Source organism: Zea mays, chromosome 5 (genome assembly GCF_902167145.1).
Source record: "Zea mays cultivar B73 chromosome 5, Zm-B73-REFERENCE-NAM-5.0, whole genome shotgun sequence".
NCBI lineage: Eukaryota > Viridiplantae > Streptophyta > Magnoliopsida > Poales > Poaceae > Zea > Zea mays.
Window position 1 is genome coordinate 179,501,630 of NC_050100.1, and position 7,815 is coordinate 179,509,444.

Here is a 7,815-nt window from a genome sequence, read left to right on the forward strand (position 1 = left end):
GCAGAGTAATTCAATCGCTACAATAAGCCGTGAACACCAATTTGTCTAGCTCATCTTGTTATCTGTAGATAGACTGTAACTGATCAGGTAATGATCATGTGAACTATGCCCAATGGCCCCTAGTCACCATCTGCTCCTTGCAGTAAACAGACGTAGGGATGTGAACAAACATACCTTCAACCATCAGCACCCTCTTGTAGAACGGCACAGCCGTGTAAACCACGCCCCCCGAGAACCATCTGCACCCTGAGCGAAGAACATGAAGATTGTTGCACTTTGGTTTTGAAGCTTAATAAATAAAAAATGATATACGGCCAGTTGCGGAATTACTGCCCCGTCCCACTTCCTACGAGTTGCATAATAACTAGAGAAGCCCACAAATAGCAAATGGCTCACCAGATAGGGATCATCGGGAGTGGCGAGTTTCTCTCCTCACAAGAACATACAAATATACACATTATTACTAGTTTATAATCGACACCGAGAGACAAAACACTCAAGTAAGAATATAACCTTATGGCTGTGCAAAGACTTGCGGGTCACGGATGGAAAATAATGATGAACTCCAGTTCAAACCTCCCATCAAACACCTGGCGCGCGTCGAGGACACGGGTCTTCTCCGGCATGCTGCTGCTCGCACAGAGACAGAGAGGGGCGAGCAGACATGGCTAGGGAGTTGGGCGAGCTCGGACCTAGGGAACAGGGGCATGGCCATGAGAACTAGCTGGAGCAGGGACAAATGCCAGCGATGAGAACGAAGCGGCGGCCGTCCAATGCATGGGAGATGGGACGCCAGCCGCCAACAGAGATAGGAGGAAACAGAGGCAACCGGACTTGGGCAGGGGCGAGCTCCATGGCAGCTAGAGGGAGTGAGCTGAGGGAGGGGGCGGCGTCCATGGGAGGGACAGGAGCAGGGAGCAGGGAGCAGGGGCGCCGAACTCAGAACCGATGGAGGGAGATGAGGAAAAGAAGGGGCAGCGACCTCCATGGCTGAGTAGTCGAGGACGCTGGCCAAGGGAATCATGCAGGGAGCAGCGATGGAGAAGACACCTCGTGGAGGAGATGGCAGCCAGCGCTGGAGATAGGAACGGCTGGGAGAGGCGAGCACCAGGAAAGCCATGGGCTTGGCGCCGTGAGGGAGATGGCGGCTAGGAGGATGAGGCTCGGCGAGCACCAAGGGTGAGGTGGCGGCGGCACCCTCCACGGCTGAGGGAGGGGGCGGCCATGGGAGAAGTGACGGCGGCTGCGCACGTGGAATAGGGTTCGTTTGTTTGTTTAGTAGGCCTTTAGATGGGCTTTGGTGAGTAAATAAGAAACATAAAAATCACATACCCCTATAGTGACCCACCTTCAGTCACACACTTACCTCTATAGCGATCGACCATAAGTCGTTAAATTTCTAGACTTTTAGTGACCCATAGACCGTCGCTATAAACGCATTTAGCGACCAACCGTTGGTCCATAACTTTTAGCGACCAACCGTCGGTCCCAAATAAGGGTCGCTAAAGATCAACCGTCGTGTAGTGGTGGGGCTGAAGCAGCCCGATATACGCAGCGAAGCAAATCAGCGGTCCAATAGCCACAGGCAAGGTTGGGAACAGTCGTAACTCTTACCCGATCTCCTTTTTCTGAAAAACAACAAATAAGCAAGGGTGAGTACAAACGTACTCAGCAGCCCACCTTCACCCGCGGAACGGGGAAATCAGATATAATGCATGGAATATGTGGAGCTCAGGATATTTTGCAAAAACAGCAATATTTTATGCAGGGTTGTTTTGTAAAACATTTCGTATTTTTCAAAGCGCATCCTCTCCCAGAGGAGCAGGAAGTTTTTCAATATTAGAACAAAATCCCCTGGACTAAACCATCCAGGTATCTCAGTAGTTTCCCACTGGTTTTCATTTTCAAAAACTGCTACTGGACTTCCCGTCCACCATAGCTCACGGCTCAACCGCCGGACCTTTTAAAAACCATTTTTCTCAAACGCACCTTTTTTTTGAAAACAAAACATTAATTGCCATACCATACCAGACTCGTCCATTCCTGTGGACACGGACTATTTGAATAGGTTTTCAAACTCTGCGCAGAGGGGTACACTTTACCCACTAGTCCAGTTTCTGTGTCTCACCGTCGTGAGACCCGAATGCCGAATCTCTTTCTTTCCTCGCACGTCCTAACCTTAACGGTTATACCGGAAGGAGTCAGGCCACCGCCATGTCCAAACCGGACAAAACATTCCCCGTCCTTATCCTCCCGGTGCTCCCCAGCCTTCATAACCCTGGGGTTGGACCGTACGAGTTCAGATTGAGTGACTACCCACACAGTCTCGAGTGGTTGTACTTATCATGAGTATAGGTAGTGAAGGATGACAAACCGGTCCTTATGTGAGGGGACAATCCTTCTGCTCACACCTAAACCAGCTGAGCCATCACCTTAGGCCCTCCCCTAAACCAGGGAGTCCCTGATCATCCCTACTCAAAGGTTATAAGGGTGAAAACCCTTCATCATACACATTTTGAAAAGCATTTTCTTTTGAAAACTCACACCTTTCCTCAAATCAGTTGTAACAAATATATCAGGGATTGATTGCGGCAAGCGGCTGGGTGGCCATAATAACTTGTCTCAAAATCATATCATGCATAAAATAACAGGCTCAGGGTTGTGGTTGAAAAACATAGGTAATTTATGCATCAAAGGGATCCAGTGAGCTTGTTGTGCTTATCCGGCGAAGGGGGAAGGAGAGCTCGCGGAACTGGCTTCTGGCTCCACCACCTGGCGTAGACTTACAGATCTGGCCTCCACGAGACGGCACGAACGCTCCGATAACTATGCAACATAAACAAGCAAACATACAAACCAGCAAGTATACCAACAAATATTTAGTATAGTGGTCAGAATAGCGATATATGGATGGGTAGAGTCTTGAGTAGAATCTGTGTCATGTGGTGTTGAGATACTGCTGGTGGTGGAGCGATGGTGCTTACCAGGAGGGTGGACTAGAGACGAAGCGACACTATGCGTGTAGCCGGCAGAGCGGAGTAACTGAGTGGGTGGGGTGTTTGCCTTGGCTGAGAGTGTTGAGTGTGTGGAGTGGGAGAGGGTAGCTGGGTGTATTTATAGCTAGGTGTATGTGGTGTAGCACAGTGAAGTTCACTGTTGGTGAGAATAGTGACGCATGAATCGTCTGACTTAATATGAACAGGAGAGTTATAGGCAGAATATGGGACAAGAGTATTTTGGGAATTTTCTGCAATATGAACCATGCTTAAGGGATGACATGGTTGGATAGGGAATAGTTTGACAAGAATTTTAGAAACAAGAATGACTGAAATTTGAGTTTGGATGGAGGAGTTTTGGATTTTATAATCATATGGAGAAGAAGAAAAGGAAAGGAATATTCTTGGAATATTCTAGAATTTGAATATTTAGAGATATTTGGAAAATCAAAAATACATAGGGGTGCGAGGAATTATTTTGGGGCTTTTCTAGGGCAGAGGTTTATGTTGGTGGAAACTGTTCCTACCTACTGTGTCACATCAGACAGCAGTGAGGCGGGACCCAAATAGCTGGAATGTTGTGGTATTCTGGTCCGAGTGGGTTGTGGTATCTTGGGCCAGGTTTTATAGGATTGAAGACGTATCCATACAAACATGGTTTGCCTTTCTTTTTGGAAGTCTAGCTTGAAAGAATCCCAAAGTTAAGCGTGCTCAACTTGGAGAAATCTTAGGATGGGTGACCAGATGGGAAGTTCCCTACTGGAATGAAAATCACAGTTGAAAGCATCTAGGCCCCTGGTTGGTTTTAGTGATTAATGACAACGTAATATTATATGTGACTAACGTGTGTTTTGCAGAGACAAATGGTAAGTTAGGTCACATGACAGGTAAAAGCACTACAATGTGAAAGCAATCCCGGAGATAAGAACTCGAAGCGACGGCTAAAACGACGGAACAAAAGGTGAAGGTCTACGGAGTCCGAGTGTCAAGGAGATGTGGACACTCGCGATTTAGTTAGGTCTTTTATTCTCTTTTAGCCGTACTATAAAGAGGGGTTGTCGATGAGTAGTTTGACCAAGAGAGTTCTAGTGTAGTGTTGGTGCACAATCACACTCATACACAGTGCTAGGTGTCACTCTAGAACTCACATACAAGTTAGAGCGAAAACCGATTTGAAAATCAGCTGAAAAACAAGACTTAGGGTTTCTGGCTTTGGGGCACCGGACTGTCCGGTGTGCACCGGACTGTCCGGTGCACCCTCTGCCAGGTGGGACCAGGCTGGTTCACAGCAGAGCCTTCCCAGTCGCAGAAACCCGAGAGCGCTGCCTTCGGAGATGAATTTTAGTGGCACACCGGACATCGCACCGGACTGTCCGGTGTGCACCGGACAGTGGACTGTTCACTGTCCGGTGCGCCATAAGTCCAACGGCTCTGTGTCAGAACTAGCCGTTGGAAGTGACCGTTGGCGCACCGGTGGCGCACCGTTGGCGCACCGGTGGCGCACCGGACTGTCCGGTGCGCCATCGCGCAGCAAGTTTCCTGTAACGGCTAGTTGGTGGGTGAGGGCTATTTATACCCCTTCCACCCACCATATTCAATGTCTTGCACTCCACATTTATTCCAGCACCTTGGTAGAGTATTGCAAGCACCAAAAGCCTAGTGAGGAGATTAGAGAATCATAATCCGCGCTTGTTCCTCATTAGCGCTAGTGAGAGCCACCTAGAGCACACACCACTTGCATTAGGCTTCTCTTGGTCAAGCGAAAGTCTATGGCTTGTTACTCTTGGTGATCGGCATCACCTAGACGGCTTGGTGGCGTTGGGAGCTCGGTGATCACCGTGAAGATCTTGTTGGTGACCCGACTCAAGTTTGTAAGCGGTCTCGAGGGATCCACCGCGCCGGAGTGGCAAAGGATCATCTCGTAGTGAGCACTTGGTTCTTGCGAGGACCAAGGGGGAGCGATACCCTTGCGCGGGTGCTCCAACGAGGACTAGTGGAGAGTGCCGACTCTTCGATACCTCGGGAAAAATTGGAGGAGTCTTCTAAACTTTGCTTTACATTCCGCACTTAATTCAAGCTATTTACTTTGTGTATTTGTTTAGCAAGTATTTGAAGCATTGTTTTAGCCTTGTTACATTTCTAGTATTATTTTCTTAGTGCTAGTTGTTGGGGTGAAGTTGGGCTCTTGTTTAGCTCTTGCTTAGGTTTTAATTAGTGTTGATTTTTAGAAAAGCCCAATTCACCCCCCCTCTTGGGCATCGTGATCCTTTCAATTGGTATCAGAGCCTTGTTGCTCATAGATTAGCTTAACCGCTAGAGTTACGATGTCCGGTGGGGATGGACCTCCTCCCGTTTTTGATGGTGACGATTTTCCTTATTGGAAAATTCGTATGGAAGCATACTTAGAGGCTATAGACATTGGTGTCTATAAAGCCGCCACACAAGGGTTTCCCCAACCTAGAGATCCCACAAATCTTGTAGGTGATGAGTTCAATTATGAGAAATGGAATGCGAAGGCCAAAAACACCCTTTTTAGAGGCCTTTGCAAAGATGTGTTCAATAGAGTTCGGAATCATAAAAATGCTCATGATTTGTGGATGGACATTTGTGCTCTACACGAAGGAACTAGAAGTGAACGTGAGGAAAGATATCACATAGCTATGCGAAAGTTAAATTCTTTTGAAATGCTTGCTAATGAAAATGCAAACGCTATGTACTCACGACTTAATATTCTTGTAGAGGAAGTCAATGGATTGGGGCTTACTCAAATCTCACAACCGGATGTTGTGAGGAAGATTCTCAGTGTCCTCCCAATAGACAAATATGGACACATTGTCACTGTGCTACATCAAATGGATCTTTCGGTTACCACACCTACACAAATTTTGGGAAAGATCAATGCCCATGAAATGTACATGCACATCAACGACAAAGAAGAATCATCTTCCAAAAGAAAGGATTTGGCCCTCAAAGCAAATCATGAAAGAAAAGGAAAAGCAAACATACAAGTTGAGGAAGAATCCTCAAGTGATGATGACCTTGATGCAAACATTGCCTTGATGGTAAGGAAGACCACCAAGATGTTGAAGAAGCTAAATAGAGAAGGCATCAAATTTGATTCAAGGAAGAAGAAGTTCTTTTCCAACAAAAGAAAGCCCATCTCTGAGATGGACTGCTACAACTGTGGTGAGCTTGGTCATCTTGCTCATCAATGCAACAAGCCCAAGAAGAACAAGTTCAAGGGCAAGAAAGAAGATGACAGTGATGATGAAAAGAAGGAAAAGAAATTCTTCAAGAGGAAGGATGGGAAGCAAAAGAGGTTCCACAAGAAGAAGAATGGAAAGGCCTATATTGTTGGTGACTGGCTCACCGACGTCGAATCATCAAGTGGATCTTCTTCAAGTGAAGAAGAGGATGATGAAAAAGTTGCGGCCATCGCCGGGGACTTCTCTTCACCACCACCATCGCCATCATCCACTTCTCACCTGTGCCTTATGGCTAAGGGTGAACGAAAGGTACAAAATGATATTGATGATGATAGTGATAGTGATAGTGATGAAGAATTTGCTTCACCTTCATATGATGAGTTAGCTGACTTACTTAAAGAATATACTCAAATCATTAGAAAGTCAAAAGCTAAATGTGATAGGTTGAAAAATGAAAATGAATCTTTAAATGCCAAGTATGACATAGTTATAAAGGCTAGTGATGAAATAAAAGAAGAAAATAAAACTATGTCATCAACTGTAAATGAGCTCACAATCTCCCTAAAAGATGCTAAGGAAAAATATGACAAATTAAATGAAGCTAATAGGGAGTTGCAAAATAGACTAGTTAAGATCAAGGAAGACTATACTCAAATTAAATTTGATCATGACAATCTTCTTGTTGAAAATGAACTTTTATCTTGCAAAACACATGAGGCTATTAACCCTGTTGTTAAGCTTGATGTAGCAACCTCATGTGATGATTTGATTCAAGAAGAGCAAACTAGTCTACATGCTGAATTGACTGAAAAAGTTGAAGTCCTGACTTTAGACAACCAAAAATTGAAGAATTATTTGACTGATGCAACTACTAGAGGAAAAGTTGCTATTGAGAACAATGATTTCAACAATGAGTTGGCAGTGGATAATCAAAGGCTTAAGAATGAGGTCAAGAAACTAAAAAGTGAAAATGAACATCTTGCAACAAGTGTGCAAAAGTTCAACAAGGGTCAATACCTCCAAAATGAGCTGCTTATGAACACTGTTATGAAAAATAACAAGAGTGGTATTGGATACAATGCTTTTGTGCAAAAGAAATCTATCACTCAATACAAGCCAAAGCAGACTCACAAGCCTATCAAATGCTTTGAGTGTGGAAATGAAGGTCATTTTGCCCACAACTGCAAAGCTAAACCACCAACTCCCTTGCCTAAGCACTCAAGACCATTTGCTTTCAATGCTCACTATGTTCTAAGAAAGGTTGCAAATGGAAAGATTAAGGTTACATTCCTAGGTCCACCAAATAAGAGTAGACCTAGACAAATCTGGGTGGCAAAGTCCTTAATTGAGAGAGTCACTGGTCCTATGCAATATAGGGCTCTCAAAACTCAAGCTTGAATTGTCTGTGAATGTAGGTGAACTACAAGACCGGTGGGAGCCATTGGGTTATTGACAGTGGATGCACACAACATATGACAGGCAACCCACGGATGTTCACCTCATTAGATGAGAATGTTGATGGTCAAGATAAAATCACATTTGGAGACAACTCAAAAGGAAAAGTACAAGGACTTGGCAAGGTGGCAATCTCAAATGACTTATCAATATCAAAT

The 7,815-nt window shown here is 45.2% G+C and overlaps 1 pseudogene; it reads right to left on the bottom strand.

Annotated features, from left to right (window-relative positions):
- Nucleotides 1-514: 514 nt before the first annotated feature.
- Nucleotides 515-1,120, bottom strand: LOC103628714 (uncharacterized; annotated as a pseudogene).
- Nucleotides 1,121-7,815: the final 6,695 nt, after the last annotated feature.